The 21504-nt window shown below is 46.1% G+C and overlaps 1 protein-coding gene across 1 annotated transcript in view; it reads left to right on the top strand.

Annotated features, from left to right (window-relative positions):
- LOC142565970 (uncharacterized) overlaps positions 1 to 19707 on the top strand; it is a 118610-nt gene extending 98903 nt beyond the window's left edge. Inside the window, exon 3 of the mRNA XM_075676610.1 lies at positions 19566 to 19707. The gene's annotated coding sequence lies outside the window, so the exon portion shown is untranslated. The remainder of the gene's footprint in view (positions 1 to 19565) is intronic.
- The last annotated feature ends 1797 nt before the right edge of the window (positions 19708 to 21504 follow it).

The following is a 21504-nucleotide window of genomic DNA, read 5'->3' as shown; positions in this document are numbered from 1 at the left end:
GCACGCTCTTTATAGTAAAAATGAATTCTCTCCGTCTACACATACCACATAACATCTTTTATTTAACAGATGTTGACGATGTGCAGATAGGATTTCAATCAAGTTCTCTCGCAATCTGTGAGCGACAGGTCCAGCTTGGTCTTAACAAGGTCTCCAAATGGGCTGATGAGAACGGGTTCAGACTGAACCCACAAAAAAGCACCTGTGTTGTTTTCTCTAGAAAAAGAGGCCTGCACGCTGATCCTGAAATTCTGTTGCATGGTGAGCGTCTGCCCGTAAACAGGGAACATAAATTCTTAGGCATAATCTTAGACGCGAAATTAACCTTTATACAGCACATAAAATATCTTAAAAACAAATGTATGAAAACAATGAATATCTTAAAGGTTCTCTCACGCACAACCTGGGGCAGTGATAGAAAATGTCTCATGAACTTGTACAAAAGCCTCATACGCACACGACTAGACTATGGAGCCATAGTTTACCAGTCGGCTACTCCAACTGCTCTAAAGATGCTAGACCCTGTCCACCACTTAGGAATTCGCCTGTCCACAGGCACGTTTAGAACAAGCCCAGTGGAAAGCCTGTACGTGGAATCGGATGAGTGGTCACTGCATCTGCAGAGGACATATTCGTCTTTCATGTATTTTCTTAGAGTGAACGGAAACAGTCAGCATCCCGCGTATTACACCATAAACGATTTGTCCAGTTGTCAACTTTTCCGCAACCGGCCCACAGTAGCGCAGCCTTTCTCGATGCGTGTTAGAGACATGGATGAAAAAACAAGGGTTCCACTGCTTGAATACCACCTTATGTACCCTGCTATACGGCCCCCGCCGTGGCAGTGGCAACCAATAGACTGTGATACATCTTTCATAGCTGTTACAAAGCACGCGCCTGTCGCGCATATACGAATGTACTTCCTCGAGTTACAGCACAAATACTCCTCTCCTGAATTCTTTACAGCCGCATCAAAGTGTAATTCTGGCGTATCCGACGCAGCGGTCGGTCCATCCTTTTCAGATGCCGGTGTTCTGCACCCTAACACAAGTATTTTCACAGCAGAGGCCTACGCGATATTGGCAGCCGTTAAACACATTAATGAATTTAATATCCCAAAGGCAGTTATATACACAGACTCTTTGAGTGTCGTAAATGCTTTGAAAACTGTCAGGAAATATCGAAACCCTGTAATTCTATCTCTTTACACAGCATTATGCACAACCTATGAGTCCAAGCAGCATATCGTCGTATGTTGTGTGCCGGGCTGACTGAAACGTGTTGGCTGACCAGCTAGCCACATCCGTCCACGCGAGCGCTTCCAACACTTGCACGACTGTCCCTGTAATGGACCTCAAGCCCTCAATAAGAAAAGCACTAAGGGCTTTCTGACAGCGCTTGTGGGATAAAGAGACAGAAAATAAATCACATGTTATCAAGCCGTATCTTGGCAACTGGCCGCCGGTATCAAAAAATCGCCACACAGAAGTAACACTTTGCAGACTCAGGATAGGACACACATACAGCACACACGCATACCTCTTGTCCGGTGGCGATCCACCCACGTGTGATAAATGTGGTGAGCCACTTACCGTGCTTCACATCCTGCTGCAATGCACTCAATTAGACGCTAATAGAAAAAAGCATTTTCCATTACCACATCGGCAGCTAATTCCACTCCATCCTCAAATGATTATAGGTATAGAACCTCTCTTTAAACATGAATCCCTGTTTCGATATTTAAAAGATGTACATAGTTTTCATATTATAGCCCCAGGAAATCCGTAGCACAGCCTCTAACAGAGGTTTCTGCTGCGGTAGGTGCAATAAAGCACCTGCCTCCCAGCCTTTGGGCTCAAAGGCCCTCCGGAGGCACAAGTGCTACTTACATATTCTTGCATTTAACTCCATGATCACTTATCACACGTACTATATTCACAGACCACTGCATGTATCACAATCATAATTTTATGCTATATACTATTTTACGCTTCCATGACACTGATTTTAGGCCACTTTACAGCCATGTTGCATCCCACCATCACCACTCACAAGTCAGCGTTTAAGACAACATTATCAGTCATGGCGCTCTTTGGCCATACCTTGCCCTTGCGCCACTAAACAACACACATCCATCCATTGAATTTGCCGTTCGCAGGATGTCAGGTTGGATGCACGACACGCAATTTGTAGATCATCCACATATAATGAATGCATTACAGAGGATGGAATTAGCTCATTGATCGAGTTCATTTTCACCACAAACAATGTTGTGCTCAATACGCATCCTTGTGGCACACCACTTTCCTGGATGAATACACGGGACAGCGTCGTACCTAAACGCACCTGGAATGTTCGGTCCGACATGAAAATGGCTAGACATTTGAGCATTCTAACTCGGATTCCTAAATCTGCTAAGTCCCTTAAATTCCAAACCTCCATGTTGTATCATACGCCTTTTCTAAATCAAAGAAAACAGTGAGACAATATTGTTTGTGTAGAAAGGTCGCGCGTATCGTCTTCTAGTAGGACTAGGTGATCTGTTGTGGAGCAACCTTTCTTGTATCCACACTGATGGTTATCTAGCATGTTCTTTGTTTCAAGGACGTATGTCAACCTCATGTTGATGATGGCTTCATAGGATTTTGCAAGACAACTTGTGAGTGCTATGGGTCTATAGCTGGTTGCTGTTGTGGGAGGTTTTCCAGCTTTCAAGAAAGGGATAATGATGGCTTTCTTCTACTCTTTGGGCTTTTTTCCTGTTTCCCAGATTTTATTATAAAACCGAAGCAAGGTTTCAACTGCATTAGGAGATAGGTGAGCGAGCATCGCGTAATGTACTCTGTCTGGACCAGGTGCTGTTTTTTTGTCAGTTGTCAGTACTCTATTGATTTCCGGTAGTGTTAAAGCCGTATTATACAGTCTTTCTGAACTTCCTGTGGTCGGAAGCTTTAGTTTTTCTGTTAATTGCCTATGTTTTAGAAGTGCAGCTGAATAGTTTACCGAGCTTGATATATCATGAAATGTTGCCCTAATATGTCTGCTTGTTCTTCTATATTTGTTTGCGTGCCTGGAGGTGATAGTATGGGGATAGTGCAAGAAGCGTAGTCGCCTCTAAACTTACGAACCTGATCCCACATTCGTTTGGATGTTATTGAGCTATTTATAGACGAGACAAAATTTTTCCAGGGCTGCCTTTCGGCTTGTCTGCTTGTGTACCTGGCTTTCGCTTTTGCTTTTTTGAAAGAGAGTAGATTATCTTGTGTTGGGTATCGCCGAAAGATACCCCACGCTTTGTTTTGTAGTTTTTTTGTTTGTGTACATTCCTTCGTCCACCAGGGTTTCAGGCTTTTTCTTAAGAAGCCGGAGGATTGTGGGATTGTCTGTTCTGCTGCAGCGAGTATGCAGGCGGTAATCTTCTCATTCATTTCGTCTATTGTTAGTTCATCTGATATGTTATCCAGAGTGGCCTTTTCAGTAAAGAGAGGCCAGTCTGCTAGATGGAGTTTCCAACGGGGTGGCCTCAGTGGGATGGTACGAAAAAGAAATGTTCTTTTTATGATAACAGGCATAAGGTCACTACCATAGGGGTTCTCAATAGTACTCCACTGAAAATCGCCCAAAAGAGATGGAGAGCACAGTGACAGATCTAGGCAACTCATAGCTCCTGTGCTTGGGCAATAGTAAGTTGCCGCACCAGTGTTTAAAAGGCATATGTTGTTTGTTAGAATAAAACCTTCAAGTGTTTGGCCCCTGGTGTCAGTAGTTTTACTACCCCACAACGTGTTATGTCAATTAAAATCACCGCCTATTAAAAATGGTTCAGGTAGCTGGTCAAAAATTATCTCTAGATCTCTTACGGTAAAATGTGAATGTGGTGGATTGTACATTGAGCACATGGTGATGGTTTTATGAGATAAAACGGTGACAGCAACGGCTTCTATGTGAGTGGTAATGGGAACTTCTCTGGCTGCTATACCGCCTGGCAGAACAATGGCTACACCACCTGACAGCCGGTTCGCCTGAGTACGGTCGCGCCGTACAACAGTGAAACCTTTTAAAATGTTTTTGTGTTTTTCGCCTATGTTTGTTTCCTGTAAACACAGGGCCACAGGAGAGAAGTTACTTAACATGTCTTTAATGTCACCTTAGTTGTGTAAAAGCCCTCTACAATTCTAGTGGATAATAAAAGCTATCTTAAAATGGAAAAATGAGAAATGGCACTGCGGAAAAATTAAGAGGTGAGGTATAGGTGACATGGGTTTAAAAAGGCTAATACAAATGAGCGATAACTTTTAAGATAACGCTTTGTTATTTTGAGTTGTTATTGGGATTTTGTCCCTCTTACCACGCTCGAGAGAGCGCTTGTCCTTCGGTGTCAATATGGGAGGTGGCGGGTTCAAACACCTTGCGGTGTATATTGAGAACCCACTACCGGTGAAACCGTGATTACGGGCAGCTGCTGTACTTGGCGTCTCTGCATGGAGTGCGTAATTAGCCGCACGGCCAACTAGCCCAGGAAGTAGTTGATGTGCTAAGGCTGGCGGAAGAACTTAGTTACGGGGCTGCGTGCTTGACGGCGTGGAAATGGAACAGGATAGCGGGTCAACGACAGTATAGCAGCGGAGCAACGGACGTGTATAAGCACTTGAGAGCAGAACCCTCAATGCGAAGATCCAAGGCTTTAATGCCGTCAAGACCGATCAGACAAGTTCCTCGGTGAACAATATAAAAACGTAGCGACGCTGTGCGGCCTTTAAAGCGAACGTCTGCCTGGAACCAACCTAGCACGGGAATCGGCCGTTGAGAGTAGTCAAACAGAGTAACATGCGGAGCAGGCAAGAGCGGGACGCTCTGAAAATATCGACTGAATTCTTGTTCCGACAGGATTGAAACAGACGATCCTGAATCAACAAGGAATGTCAAAGTGACATTTGCGACTTGCACTTGAATATCAATTACGCTACGCGGGGAACGTTGCACAGTCAAAAGTTGCTTAGCACTGCTAGATGACGAAACATCTTCATGAAATTCAACTTCACGAACTCGGCCTTGCATTTGAGTTAGCTTGCGGTTGCATACCCTTTGAAAGTGTCCCTCACGACCGCAAAACGAACAAGTCTTGCCATGCGCTGGGCACTGCGGCGCTGACGCGATGTCGTCCCGCGAGCCTCATCGGAAACAATGTGGCGAGCCGGAGCGGCTACTGTTCTCGGTTCCGCTGAGGCGGGCGGTTCCGCGGCGGCGCACCTGAGCCGCCCGCGCTCCTCGTTAAATTCTGCTGAAAGGTGGCTGCCGGTTGTGAATTCCTTTTTTTCGAAGACTGCGAGGATGGTTTACGACGCTGCCGCAATGAAATTGCTTCGACCGAAGCAGAAAACTCCTTTAGCTCTTCAGCCGCCTGCTCAAACTGAAGCGCCATTCGAACTGAATTCTCGAAGGAAAGTGTGGAACCCTCGAGCAGTAACCGCTCATAAACGCGATTGGAAGCTGCGCCTTCAACAAATTAATCCCGCAGAGCATCATCTTGCGAGGCCAACAAACAATGTGACGCTAGCTCCCGCAGAGCGGCAACAAAGTCATGAACGGACTCGCCTGGGTTTTGGCTGCGGCGGTGAAAGCGATGGCGCTCGATGATAACGTTGCGCGACGTCGAAAACTAGCGCCGTAATGCGGCGAGTGCAGAGTCGTCAGGTACGACAGACTTGTCATCGGCGAGTGCTGCGGCACGTGGCGCTGCCGGTGCTGCGGCGCTGGTCCCTGCATGTAGCGTCTGCTAAGTACGCTGGCCCTCCGCCCCCAAACAAAAGAATAGCCTCGTCGCTCCGGCTTGAATGCTCCGGATGCCAGCAAGTACACGTTCTGCTCCCACTGCTCCCACGGCAGAGACGGACGGCCGGGCGCGGAAGGAAAAACAGTGGCGGAGCAAGCCCGGTGAAGCTCATGGTGGGCGGATACGGACGGCGCAGCGGGGCTGGGGGTACCTTCACGACATCTTCGTCGCCAATGTGGTGTTGACCGAAGGTAGAAGTCAGACTCCAGCCGTCCCGATGTAAAAAGCCGTTTATTGAACGTATACAACCATATATATAATGAAGAACAGAAACGCCCCCCGGGAAATAAACAACTCAAATGAATAACGAAACTGAATATAGCAAGGGACAGTTGGAATATCCTCAAATACTTATTGAACGAGAGAGAAACTCAGTCAAACCAGAGAATGGCAATTACAAAACTAGTACATCAGGTCAGCCAGTACAGGACTGAGGCGGTAGTCATGAGTCAGCTCGCGGACAAATATCTCCCACTCAAACAAGCGGCTTTGTCACTCAAACATAATATCTCCCACTCAAATATCTCCCACGCAAACGAGAAGCTTTGTTAGGAATTAAACCTGAGTAAACTGGTCCGCGACATCGAAAGTAAAAAATAAAAAATCTGGGAGCTTTGAAATGTTTTTTTCGATCAAAACCCATAAACCAGAATGGCCACTGCGTATTATAGTGTCAGAAGGTGGAACTTGGCAAAAGTCCGTAGGTCTTTTTCTTCAACGCAAGTTGAAATTGCTACGAGTGAATGGGGATCCTTTTCTGATGAAGAACTCGGAAGAAGTAATAGGTTACCTGAAGACGCACGTAGGCAGTAATTTGAAAGCTTTCTCTATAGATGTAAAAGATCTCTATTATTCACTGCCACATAATTAGTTATTAGTATGTGTTCAAGAGGCTATTGATGCTTACGACGAACTGAAGTTTGTAAACACCATCTGCATGTCTACACAGGGTTTTCTTGAACTATTGTCCATGTATCTGCGCTCGACGTTCTCCAAGTGGGATGGAAGTGTTTATCTTCAAAAACAAGGAATTTGCATAGGTTCCTGTATTGCGCCAATTTTAAGTGACCTTTATCTTGCTCGTGTAAACAGCATACTGGATGCTGAATTAAAAAATTCAAATGTAAAAAAAGGTGTATAGGTACGTTGACGACTACCTTGTGCTTCTCGATCCAAATCCTAGCCAGGAGGTTTGTCTTGATGTCACGCAAGTGCTAGATCTTTTCAACAAGAGTTTACAACCGCTCACTGTTACACATGAAACGCCACACGATAGTACTTTGCGATTGCTCGATATTAGAATGTTTTTTTGAAGGACACCAGGTGTGCTGGGCATATGAACCAAGGGCGAACAAGACGCCACTGCCATTTTCGTCGGGTCACTCAAAGTTAGTTAAGAGGGGCATCGCAAAGTCAACCTTAATGAATGCGCTTCGCCGCTCATGTCCTCACAAGTGTCTGTCTAGCTTTCTGGCGCAAGTGAATCGCCTGAAACAGGCCGGTTTTCCGCAGCATATCATCACAACTGTGGCCGAAAGTCTCCTTAAGGCCACAAAACGCGGGCGACAGGATGAGCGGTGTACTTCACCGGAAAATGCGAGAGTAAAGCAGAAACGCGCAATCATACCGTACATCCACGATATCTCGCACAGACTGAAGAAGATTGGCAATAACGCAAATGTAAGCGTTATCTTTTCAGTGCCAATCAAGCTGTCCAACTTGTTCAAGGCTAGCTATTGTGGTTCTGAGAAGCCCAGTTGCCGGACAAATCACAAGGAATGTCACGTTCCTTGTGAGAACAATATCATGTATAAACTACCCCTGTTGTGCGGCAAAAAAATACATCGGCCAAACGGGAAGGTGTGTAAATGATAGGTTGCGTGAACACGCAAATGATGTGCGAACTGAAGGAGTGGGGAATCTGGCTTTTCACTGCAGAAAACATGGATGCAGCCCCATTTATAAACAGTGCACGGTGATAGGAAGAAGCCCGATGCAAACAACACGTAAGATAATTGAAGCGGCGAAGATCGCAAGTTTGGGAAGCGCTTGTGTTAGCGCGCCTTCAATTGATCTTTCAAAAAAAGAATTCGATTTTTTAAACTTTTTTGGCCTGATGGAGATGACATTTTATTCTTGCAATTACAAAAATTTTTTTTGGGCTATGCATGGTCGTTTTTCATCTTCGATACCATCCTACACGTGTCTCGTTGCTGTCTCATCTTACTAAAAATCAGTACATATGCCCATGCGTACGGTGGTGTCTGTTCCCTATATATATGTGTACTGCTTGGTGGAATAAAACAATTGTTGGAAGTTAGCGCTGTGTCCGCGTCTTGCCACTGTCCTTCGTCCCTTTTCGTGCGCTAAAAAAACCCCAAAGAACCATCGACCTCGACGGGCTTCTCGACGGCCACGCAATTACCGCCTTAGTGGACACAGGAGCCAAATACTCCGTAATAAGTGGACACATCGCTGCCTAGTTCAAGAAAGTTAAAACTGCATGGGAAGGCCCTAAAATTCGGACCGCTGGAAGACACCTCATCACGGCGACTGGAATCTGTACGGCAAGAATTACCGTTCATGACCGGACTTACCCTGCCACCTTCGTTATCCTCCAACAGTGTTGACGAGACGTCATTCTCGGCATGGACTTCATGAACCAACACGGCGCAATCATCGACCTGAAGTCGATAAAGCTGTCGGAAGATCGAGCGATACCGCCGGAGAGCTCTCGCAGTAACCATGCCTTAAGCGTGCTCGAAAGTCAAGTCAGCATCAGCTTTGTCATTTCTGTCGGCACCGAAACGCCTGCCCACGTAGAAGGCGTCATCGAGGGTGACCAACGTCTACTTGTAGACCGTGAAATTTGCGTCGCAAGAGGGATCGATAGACTCCATGGAGGAAAACTGAAGTGTTTCTGACAAACTTCAGCCAGGAGTTCAAGCACATCAACAATGGAACGACGATCGCGTACATCGAGGAAATTATGGAAACCAGTAATGCGTTTGTCCTCTCGGATGCCGCCGCATCTACCCCGACGACCATGGTTCCCGAACCAAACTACGACATTAATCCAAGTCTCCCCGTGATTAAACAACAGCAGCTCAGAAGTCTGCTTCTACGATACAAAGGCTGTTTTTCGACGTCATCGTGGATTCGACAAACACCAGTCGCCAAGCATCGCATAATCACCGAGGAGTGCGCTCGACCACTCCGCCAGAGCCCTTACCGAGAACGTGAAGCTATAAGAGAAGTCGACGAAATGCTGCGCGACGACATCATCCAGCCGTCGAAAAGCCCGTGGGCATCCCCTGTTGTCGTGGTGAAGAAAAAGGACGGAACCTTACGTTTCTGCGTCGATTATCGTCGACTGAACAATATCGCAAAGAAGGATGTATACTCCCTGCCACGGATAGATGACGCATTGGATCGGCTCTGCAACGCAAAATACTTCTCGTCGATGGATCTGAAGTCTGGCTACTGGCAAATAGAAGTCGACCATCACGCCAGATGGCCTCTACGAGTTCAAGGTGATGACATTCGGACTGTGCTCGGCGCCTGCAACGTTCCAGAGCGTCATGGACACGGTGTTAGCAGGATCGAAGTGGCAGACCTCTCTTGTTTACTTGAATGACGTCGTCGTCCTCGCCGGAAATTTCGACGATCACCTTAGGCGCCTTGCGACAGTACTAGATGCCATCAAGTCATCAGGGCTCACTCTGGAGCCAGAAAAGTGCTGCTTCGCTTACGATGAGCTTCTGTTCCCAGGCCAACGTCATCAACAACTCTGGAGTCCGCCCCGACCCGCAGAAGACAGCTGCCATCGCAAAGTTCCCGCAGTCCATCGAAAAGAAGGCAGTGCGTACATTTCTTGGCATGTGTGCCTACTACAGGCGATTTGTCAAGGATTTTTCACGCAACGCTGAGCCGCTGACACAGCTAACTAAATGTGACGTCGAGTTCACGTGGGAAACGCCGCAGGCAGACGTATTTCAAGAACTTAAACGACGCATGCAGTTGCCGCCAGTACTTGCGCACTTCGACGAGCACGCCGATACCGAAATCCACACTGACGCCTGTAGCCTAGGCCTCGGTGCCATCCTAGTCCAGAAAAAAGATGGACATGAACACGTGATAGCATACGCTAGCCGGTCGATGTCAAAAGCGGAAGGCAATTATTCTACAACCGAAAAGGAATGCCTCGCCATGGTTTGGGCTACAGCGAAATTACCCCCTTTATGGAAGGCCATTAATAGTCGTCAGAGACCATTACGCCTTGTGTTGGCTACCGAACTTAAAGGACCCTGCAGGACGGCTGGCGCGGTGGAGCCTAAGACTGCAAGATAATGATATCACTGTAACTTATAAGTACGGACGAAAACACTCTGATGCCGATTGCGTATCGCGCACCCCCATTGACTAGCCGCCGCAAGATGACGAAGATGACGACGCCTTCCTTGGCATTTTAAGCACGGAAGACTTCGCTGAACAGCAGGGAGCAGGCACGGAGTTGAAAAACCTTGTCGACTATTTGGAAGGGCCCACCGACGTTGTCGCTAGGGCATTTAAGCGAGGATTCTCTTCGTTCTCGCTTCAAAACAACCTACTCGTGAAGAACTTCTCACCAGTGCGCGCGAACTAGCTTCTTATTGTCCCGTCAGGAGTGCATCCAGAAATATTGCACGCCCCTACATGAGATCCAACCACTGGACACCTCTGATTTTCCTGGAGACTATCAAGGATACAGGAAAGGTATTATTGGCCGCGCCTGACCGCCGACGTCGCACGTTATGTCAGAACATGCCGAGACTGCGCGCGACGCAAGACACCACCGATAAGGCCAGCCGAATTACTACAGCCAATCGAGCCTCCTTGCCGACCATTCCAGTAGATCGGAATGGACTTGTTGGGACCCTTTCCGACGTCAACAACCGGAAATAAGTGGATCGTCCTGGCGACGGACTACCTCACGCGCTTCGCTGAAACTAAAGCACTGCCGGAAGGTAGCGCAGCTGAAGTGGCGAATTTCTTCGTCGAAAACATCCTGCTGCAACATGGTGCTCCTGAAGTCCTCATCACCGACAGAGGAACGGCCTTTACAGCGGAGTTCACCCAAGCCATTTTGCAATACAGTCATACAAGGCACAGGAGGACAACGGCCTACCACCCACAGACGAATGGTCTTACGGAGCGGCTGAATAAGACCCTCGCCGACATGCTAGCAATGTACGTCGACGTCGAACACAAGACCTGGGATGCCGTCCTGCCGTACGTAACATTCGCTTAGAACACGGTGGTGCAAGAAATAACACAGATCACGCCGTTCAAGCTGGTTTACGGCAGGAACCCGACGACGACGCTCGACGCCATGCTGCCGCACGTCACTGATGAGGAGATTCTTGACGTCGCTACCTATCTCCTGCGCGCCGAAGAAGCCCGACAGCTCGCCCGCCTGCTGATCAAGACAAGCAGAGGACCGGCAGCCGACACTACAACCTCCGACGACGCTTCGTCGAGTACCAGCCCGGCGACCGTGTTTGGGTATGGACCCCGATACGCCGACGAGGACTCAATGAGAAACTACTGTGACGCCATTTTGGACCCTGCAAGGTCATCCGACGTATTGGAGCACTGGACTATGAGGTCGTGCAAGACGACATTTCGCATTCACAGCGGCGCCGCGCACGATCTGATGTGGTCCACGTGTTGCGTCTTAAACCCGTTTACGGGCGCTGACGAATTTCCTTATTTTGTTGTTTTTGTTGCTACGAGTGCTTTTCTTCATTACTTTCGTTTGCTTGCAGCATCGGGTCGATGCTTTTTTTAAGAGGGGGATATTGACACGCGTACTTGTCTTCATCGGGCGACACGTTTCACCGCCTAACAAATGTTATCGCACAGCGCAGGACGCGCTTGCATGTGTGGCAAGTTTCTGGAATTATATGGATGGTTCCATCCACTGTCTGTGACCGAACCTTGTGTAATCTGAGTACATGTGTGCACGAAGCGAATAATGTAGAACATTGTGGAAGGTGTGCGGGTCCCAGCGATTAGTCTGGAACATTCGACGATTGATGTATAAAAGCCGAGGCGCTTGACCCGTTGATCAGATTTCGACGACCGCCGACTATGTTGGCCGCTACCGTTGCTCTTTGACTGTAGCCTGTTTTTGAGGGCACAAGTTCACTGAATAAAACGCTCCTTTCATGAATCACAGTTTTGGTGCCTTCTTAACCATCACTACCACGTGACAATATGTTGACACACTGCTGCCATGTGAGGGCCTTCAGGCACATTCAAGCTGTATGACGCAGCTTTTTGCCTGGAGGACCCCCAACACGTTTTGTTGGAAATAAAACATTTGATTTGCTTTGATTCGGTTTTTCTCGATTTCAAGAAAGCTTTTGCTGTTGTTCCCCACGATTGATTGGTAGAGAAGTTATAACAATCAGTTATTGCTTGGATTAAGGAATATTTAAGCTCAAGGCACTAGAAAGTAGCTTTAAATAGCCAACGCTAAGATGACATTGAGATAACATCAGGAGTGCAACATGGATCCGTCCTGTGCCCTCTGCTATTTATAATATACATGAATGACGTATGTGTTAATATTTCATCTCCTATACGTTTATTCGCAGATGATCGCGTGTTATATAGAGTTATTCATAATGTAAATGATTGTTTTGCCTTGCAAGAGGATTTTTTGAGAGTTACGGATTGGTGCAAAATTTGCACAGAACTGTTCACCTGTCTTTTACAAGAAAGCGTACTCCTCATCAATTTAAATAAAAAATAAGCACTCAACAGCGGCCATCTGTATCCGAATTTGAATATGTTGGTGTTGTTTTTACCTCCAACATGGCACCGTCATATTGAATACATTTCAGCCAAGGCGTGCACGGTGATAGGTTTCTTGCGACAAAATGCAAAACATTTTCCTTTCGAAACTGAGAAACTCTTGTATATTACGAATGTTACATCTGTCCTTGATCATACTTGCACTGTATGGGACACTTGGCTAAAGGTTGATATACAAAAGTTAGAAAGAGTGCAAAATTTAGCGGCTCGTTTTGTGTTCCGTAATTACTCTACGTATTTCAGCATATCGCGTGCAAAAGAGAATATTGGCTGGGGACTATTAGAGGAACGAAGAAAATTACTCAGGTTAAAGTTATTTCATAATATATTTCGTTCTAGAACTGGTATTGAACGCCAAAAGTACATAATAAAGCCCGATTATGTACGTTTACGTCTAGATCATGTCAATAACGTAAGAGAAATAAAATTCTAAACCGAAATGCTAAGAATGTCTTTTTTCCCCAGGACGATTCTGAACTCGAACAGGTTACCGCCGGACTCTGTAACAATTCTAACGATGCATTTTTTCTACCTTATTATAACATATTCGGTTGATCACTGAAGTTGAGTTCTCAGGATGTGAATTTTCTGCCGTAAATTATTTTGCATTTTTTATGGAATGATTTGTACTGTTTGTTGTATACGCTATTTCAACCTGCCCCCCCCCCCTGTATTGCCACACTGGCACTGTGGGTTCTCTAATAACTAACTAAATAAATAAATACATAAATAAATTTTCCGTTTAGATTCTTTCATTTCTTTCGTCTTCTTCGAAACGAGTAGACATGGTTAGACAGGGTACCAAACGAACAGTAGACAATTATGGCACCGGGAAAGCAGCAAAACAAGGAAAGCGAAAATAGAAAAAAAATAATATATATGGGAGTGATATCCAACCTGCGGCGACAAGAAATACGTATTTTCAGGCGTGTTCTTCGCTGCCCCCACTTTTGGCAAGTGGTCCGGCCAATGTAGGCTTCGATGGCCCCTGGTGGCGGTACAGTGGTGCGACTCCAGAAGATGCTGTTGCCACTCCCCCTACGCAGGCACGTGGACCCGCCGCAAGCAACAACTGTGGCTTGTTTGATAGGTTCATCTGCGGTGACAAGAAAGACGTATTTTCATGCGAGCTCTTAGCTGCCCCAGCTGCTGCCAAGTCTCGTATTGTGCTGTCAAGATAAGCGAAGCCTTTCTCTCAAAAGCTATGCAATTGCTTGTGCATGCTTTTTTCTAAGCCCTTCGAAAAGAACGGTAATATAGAAAGGGTCCTGAAATTATTCAGTCATTTTTGTTTCCATCCTTCTGAATTGCTGCCACTTTCGGAATCGCCATTTCCTTCAGAAGCAACTCAGTTCGAAAAATAAGTTATATATTTCGGCTAAAACCAGCGCAATTATATCAATTTTGGGGGGACAGCGGACAACAATACGTCTACAGTGGGCCTGGTGAGAGCGTTGGACACAGGTCGATAAACATATGTCCTACATATTTCACTAGACATCACAGACCGTCAAAGAAACAACATAGAAATCGCATTATCCCCCGAATATAAGCACTTGCCCTCCCATCCCACGTAATAATGTGTCTTCTTTAGTAATTTTCACGAACATACGCAGCTTTCTGCCAAAGCGTGAACAAGTATCAAATCTTATGTCATCATCCGCCAGTAACTTACTGATACTAACAGAGACGTGGCTTACAAAAGAAATCAGTGACACAGAAGTCCTGGCCGATCTTCCCAACTACGACGTTTATCGATGCGATCGGAGGGACGCACGTGGCGGAGGTGTTCTGATTGCCGTGAACCAGCAATTGCCGTGCACACGAGTTAACATTGACAGTATCTTGTAAACACTGTGGTTAAAATGTCAATGTTCCCCACAAATAGTACTGCTAGGTGTTTGTTATCGACCCCCTCACCATCAACCGGACTTTTCTAATCTCTTAAACAATATATTAAATGAAATTACTTCAAAGCATCCTAATGCTATTATTCTCTTTTTTGGAGACTAATTTTCCCGACATTAACGGGCACAATGGCACTGCTTTACTAACAAATCAAACTGAAGCGAGCGACTTTATAGAAGTGTGTTTAAATTACAATTTAACACAGCTAGTACTGGAGCCAACCCGTGTGTCGTGGATATCTGCCAATATTTTAGGTCTTATACTAACCAGTCATCCTGAAAGCTTAACATCCTTTACATATCTTCGTCAGATTAGTAACCACAAGGTTATTCATGTTGCCTTTACTTTCACTCCCCCACCACGCGACATGCACGAGAAGACAATTTGTTTATATGACAATTTAAAGGTAGCTATGAGGCTATAAATACTGAATTAAACGTTGTTTTCTTCCTTTGCAGATCAATTTAATAACCATTCGATTCATGATAACTGGCTGTTCTTTAAAAACAAACTATGTGAACTAAAGAGCCAATTTATTCCCAGGATAACCATTCGATCCAGTCAACAAAAACCATGGTTTACGAGATCCTTAAAACTACTAGAAAATAAAAATACGCCTTTATCGTCACGCTAAAGTTAAGGCAAACTCAGTTACGTGGGAGAAATATTACGCTGCCGAAGCTGCGTACTTAATCGGAATTCAAGTTGCCAAGCGAACCTTTTTTCACTATGACCTGCCAAACATTTTACTTACTAATGCAAAAAAATTCTGGCAGGTGATAAACCCCAAAGAAGCGCGTATCAATAATCTTACTAACGAGTCAGGTGAACCAGTAGCAGATTTAACCTGCGCTAATATCTTCAACAACGCGTTTTCTTCAGTCTTCACTAATGAAATGGACACACTTCCAACCCCGTCAACCACCAATATACAATACAACATGTCAGCCATCACATTCACAGTACGTGGGCTTTTATCTGTGATAGAAAATATTAAGTTGTCTTCATCATCTGGCATCGATGACATTCACTCTAAACTCCTAAAAGTCACGATACACATTTCTGCAGAGTTTCTTTATTATTTTCACAGTCGCTTTCCACAGGCACCATGCCAGACGAGTGGAAGATGAGGAATGTTACTCCAGTCTACAAACCGGGCAACAAAAATTCTCCCCTAAATGACCGCCCCATCTCATTGACAAGTTTTCCCTGCAAGGTCATGGAGCATGTAATCTAGTCTCATATTCTGAATTTTCTTGACGTCAACAACTTCTTTCATCCTTCACAGCACGAGTTCCGCAGGGGCCGTTCTTGCGCGACCCAGCTTGCACTATTTCTTCTTGATGTTCATGCTAATCTTGACTGTAACATACAAACGGATGCCATATTTTTGGATTACGCGAGAGCATGTGACAAAATCGCTCATCAACGCCTATTACTAAAACGTTCGCCTTTGCATTTGCAACCTGATATCCTAAAATGTCTTGAGGAATTTTAACTAACCGCTCACACTATGTCTAATTTAATAAGCACGCTTCAAACGTTACTCTCGTCACATGAGGCGTACCCCAGGGGTCCGTCCTTGGCCTCCTTCTTTTCTTAATTTATATTAACGACTTACCCTTGCATGTGTCCTGCCATATCCGTATGTTTGCCGATGACTGCGTTATTTATCGCGCAGTCGACACAATCACTGACCAAATAGCTCTTCAATCCGACCTTAACCGGTGTAGGTGTGGAGGAGGACTTCGAGATAAAAAACTTGGGAGTTTTATTTACATTATTTACAGTGAGAGACAATTAATAGTCTTAGAGTCATTACGGGCCGGCAGCAACTCGGACGCTGCGGCCCGTCGCAAGAAGTTCGAAAGAGATGAATCAAGGAATGCTCTAGGAATGCTCCAGGAATGCGTCTTTTAAGCCCTTCGGTGTCTCGAAGACACGTCACGTACGGCCAATGGGAGAGCCCGTTCAGGTGACGCCATTTTCGGCCAATTGGCGAGCCCGCTCCAGTGTCGTCATTTTCGGCCAATGGTAGGCGCCCGTGCGATGGAGTCACACCCGGCGAAGAGAGTCGCTGCTTGGTCCCCCTGCGGTCTTGCCTTGCTGACTTGCAATGCGCCTTCACAATAGATGGATGGGGGCGACGCCGCCAGGTTTTCACGGCGCATTACAGCCGTCTTGCTTCGGGACCCACTTTACCGGCAACAATTCCAGGCTCTCGCTTCACTTTCGGGAAGAGTCAAGCAGTGAATAGCTCCACCTGCGGCACACGAAGAGGGGGCCGCCAACTTGTTTACACGTTCGCGCCCTAGGAATGTGGTACCCGTGCTTTTGCGCTCCTTAATTAGCTGTGGTGCGATTCGATGTGGTCTCGTGAAATCGAAGTAGGCTCAGGAAACGGCCCCGTATCTAACACCGGGTACATGAATGGTGTGATGTTTGGCTGGTGACACTGAACTCTAATAATTGCAAACTTGTCTCGCTTACCCGTCGTCATCACCCTCTTCGCTTTTCTTATTGTATTGGTGACGTCACCGTGGGATCAGTGGAATCCTACAAATACCTAGGTATCACCTTGACTAATGATCTAACCTGGAATGTGCATATTACTAATGTTATTTCATCGGCTAACAAGACATTTGGATTTCTAAGACGTCACCTTCGCCTCGCTTCATTGCATGTAAAACTGTTAGCCTATAGATCATTGGTAATGACGAAACTCGAATACGCATCTGCCATCTGGGATCCGCGTCAAGCATATCTCGCCAATGCCCTCGAGGCTGTTCAATATCGCGCCACCAGGTATGTTCATTCCACATACTCTTACCAGCGTCAGCATATCATCTTTGAAAAAAGAATCTTCCTTATCACTTCTATCCCTTCGTCGCCTCATTGCCCCCCTTTCCCTCTTCCACAGGTTCTACAATTCGATGCTCAATCGACCACCATACATTGTTCCCCTAACGCGCCGGTCACGACGCATTGGCCATCCCCAGAAGGTAGCACAACCACATTGACGCACAAATACATTTTCAGCCTGATTTTTCTACCGAGCATCCAAAGACTTAAATCGTCTTCCTCACCAAATTGCTGCGATCACCTGCTCTTCACAATTTGTTCAAGATGTAACAACTTTTTATTTACAGCATTGAATGCAGGTATTTCCTGCCAAAATGCAGACAGCTAAAGTACTTGCACTGTTTAAAAAAGGCAATAAAACTGTGATATCTAATTACAGACCCATTTCTATACTTCCAGCATCTTCAAAATAACTTTAAAAAGCAATATTTTGTCGTATTTCAGATTTCCTCGAAAAACATAACCTCCTCACAGACTGCAAATATGCTTTCCGAAAGGGACCGTCCACTGAGCTCGCGTTATTAGCACAAAATGAACGAATATTGCGAAATTTTGAAAACGAGCTGCTCACGCTCGGGGTTTTTATCGACTTCAGTAAGGCGTTTGACTTTAGTAACCATGAACTTTTGTTAAAGAGGCTACAGTACTACGGTATTCATGGTGTTGCTTTGGAGATAGTGAAATCTTGTTTAAACCAGCGGGATCAACTCATTGAAATTAATGGCATCTGCTCCCAATTCAAGCAAGTAACAGTTGGTGTTGCCCAAGGGAGCATATTAGGCCCCCTTCTTTTCGATATATACGTAAATGACCTTGTTCTTGTCGATAGTGAACCTAAGTACATAATCTGTGCATATGATACTATGGTGCTTTTTTCATGGAACATCGCAAGCCTTGTTTGCGCTAACTCTGTTCTTGCAAAAATACAGAGATGGTCATAGGATAATGGCTTAAATATTAACACTGACAAAACAAAAGCTGTTTAATTTCAATCAAAAAATAAAGGTCCGATCTTAGAGACCGACATTATAATACGTTCTTCAAGAATTGAGCTTGTTCGGTCTGCGAAGACGCTAAGTGTGTTTTTTGACAGCCATATGTTATGGACTGATCACATCGACTTCCTTGGAGGAAAACTTGCGCAAGTTGCTGGGGTGCTCTTCAGTTTAAGACCGCTGCCACGTAAGGTCAAACTTATTCTGACCAACGCTCTCTTCATGAGTCACGTACACTATTGGTGTCTCGTGTGAAGTACGTCGCCTGTTGCAAACATAAACCGGTTATTCTTGCTTCAAAAAAAGGCAATACGTAGCATCTGTAATGCTCCAGTAGTCGCTCACACTGAACCTCTATTCAAACAGTTTAAATTACTCACACCGCATTCTCTCTTAGAGTTTGGGCTGTTACTAGCCTATTGTAAAGAAGTATAACAAAGCCACTCATACATAACGTCGTTAGCGCAATTACAAACATAACAGAATGCAGTACACGGTCACCTGAACGTTGGTATGTGCCGCATCCTCGCACTGACTATGCTCTTGCAATATTACACCATCGCTTACCACGCCTATCAAACAAGCTTAAACGTAATTACATAGATGTCACTTCTTGTCCAATGTCGCGTTTACATGAGTATTTTAGCGATTTTTGAACACGACCTAATTTGTTGTATGTGACTGTTTCTGAGGTAGACAGTCGTTACACATCTCCGTTTGATATTAGCCTTTGTCAACGGCTGCATCATGTCTTACTCTTCCTTACAATGTTTGCTGGGTTAATGGTTCTGTCACTGCTTTTGTTGCTCTTGTGTACACTGTGGATTGTGTAGCTCTTTTTTTCATTGCATTTCTATTTGCTGGCATAATGTATAACCCAACTTGTAATTTTTTTGCTTATGTATTGTCTTTGTCGGTCCTGAATCAGTGCCTGTGTCTGCTCCTACTGCCCTCAGACCGAGTTTAATGCCCGTGAAGTTGTTGCGAGCAACTTCTTCTTTAAATCCCCCATAAATTGTATGTTTATGGAAATAAAGGCATTGTATATATCGTATATAAAACGTTGGGCGCAGGTCGTTGAACATCGTCTTCGTTTTGTTGTGCAGGCTTTGCTCCCGTCAACTAGCGGAGCGGCATCCCAGCCTTTCGCCATGCCGACTGCAGCAGGATAACCAAAGTCCACCTCGTCTTCAACAATCCCCCGTTTCCGCTATCATTTGGACGTCATCGGATAGAGCACCAATAAAGACAGCACCATGCATCCAGAAGGCACGGCGAGAGCGTTGGGGAATGGTGGATGAGCAAGCGCCTACTTTTTGTTGTACAGGCTTTGCTCCTGCCAACCAGTGGAACGGTATCCCAGCCTTTCGCCTCGCCGACTGCGGCAGGCTAAGGCGCAGTCGGCGAGGCGAAATAAGGACTTGGCGAGGCGAATCATAAGCACTCCCACGTTTCCGGTATTAAGTCACGGGTTTAGGACGTCATCGGGTAGAGCACCTGTAAAGACAGCACCATGCCTTATGTGGACTTGGCGAGAGCGTTGGGTGCAGGTGGAGGAACATGCGCATTGTTTTTGTTGTACAGGATGTGCTCGTGTTAACCAGTGTAACGGTATCACAGCCTTTTGCCACGCCGACTGCGGCAGGCTAACCAAAATTCACTTCATCATAAACATTCCCACGTTTCCGGTATTAAGTCACGCGTTTTGCACGTCATCCGGTAGAGAACCTGTAAGGACAGCACCATGCCTCCTGTGTACTTGGCAAGAGCGTTGGATGCAGCTGGAGGAAGATGCGCCTTGTTTTTGTTGTACACGCTTTGCTCCTGTCAACCAGCCGAACGATATCGCAGCCTTTCGCCACGCCGACTGCAGCAGGCTAACCAAAATTCACTTCGTCATAAACACTCCCACGTTTCCGCTATTAGGTCACGCGTTTTAGACGTCGTTGGGTAGAGCACCTGTAAAGACAGCACCATGGCTCCTGTGGACTTGGTGGGAGCGTTGGGTGCAGCTGGACGACCATGCGCCTTGTTTTTGTTGTACAAGCTTTGCTCCTGTCAACCAGCGGAACGGTAGCGCAGCCTTTCGCCACGCCGACTGCAGCAGGCTAACCAAAATTCACTTCGTCATAAACACTCCCACGTTTCCGTTAATAAGTCACGGGTTTTGGACGTCATCGGGTAAAGCACCTGTAAAGACAGCACCATGTCTTCTGTGGACTTGGCCAGACCGTTGGGTGCAGGTGGATGAACATGCGCCTTGTTTTTGTTGTACAGGATGCGCTTGTGTCAACCAGTGCAAAGGTATCGCAGCCTTTCGCCACGCCGACTGCGGCAGGCTAACCAAATTCACTTCATCATAAGCACTACCACGTTTCCGGTATTAAGCCACGGGTTTAGGACGTCATCGGGTAGAGCACCTGTAAAGACAGCAACATGCCTCCTGTGGACTTGGCGAGAGCGTTGGGTGCAGGTGGAGGAACATGCACATTGTTTTTGTTGTACAGGATGCGCTTGTGTCAACCAGTGGAACGGTATCGCAGCCTTTTGCCACGCCGACTGCAGCAGGCTAACCAAAATTCACTTCGTCATAAACACTCCCACGTTTCCGCTAATAAGTCACGAGTTTTGGACGTCATCGGGTAGAGCACCTGTAAAGACAGCACCATGTCTCCTGTGGACTTGGCGAGACCGTTGGGTGCAGGTGGATGAACATGCGCCTTGTTTTTGTTGTACAGGATGCGCTTGTGTCAACCAGTGGAACGGTATCGCCGCCTTTCGCCACGCCGACTGCAACAGGCTAACCAAAATTCACTTCGTCATAAACACTCCCAAGTTTCCGCTATTAGGTCACGCGTTTTAGACGTCGTTGGGTAGAGCACCTGTAAAGACAGCACCATGGCTCCTGTGGACTTGGTGACAGCGTTGGGTGCAGCTGAACGAACCTGCGCCTTGTTTTTGTTGTACAAGCTTTGCTCCTGTCAACCAGCGGAACGATACGGCAGCCTTTCGCCACGCCGACTGCAGCAGGCTAACCAAAATTCG

Source organism: Dermacentor variabilis, unplaced genomic scaffold (assembly GCF_050947875.1).
Source record: "Dermacentor variabilis isolate Ectoservices unplaced genomic scaffold, ASM5094787v1 scaffold_12, whole genome shotgun sequence".
NCBI lineage: Eukaryota > Metazoa > Arthropoda > Arachnida > Ixodida > Ixodidae > Dermacentor > Dermacentor variabilis.
Note: the sequence above shows the minus strand (reverse complement) of the source record. Positions and strands in the feature narration are given on the sequence as shown.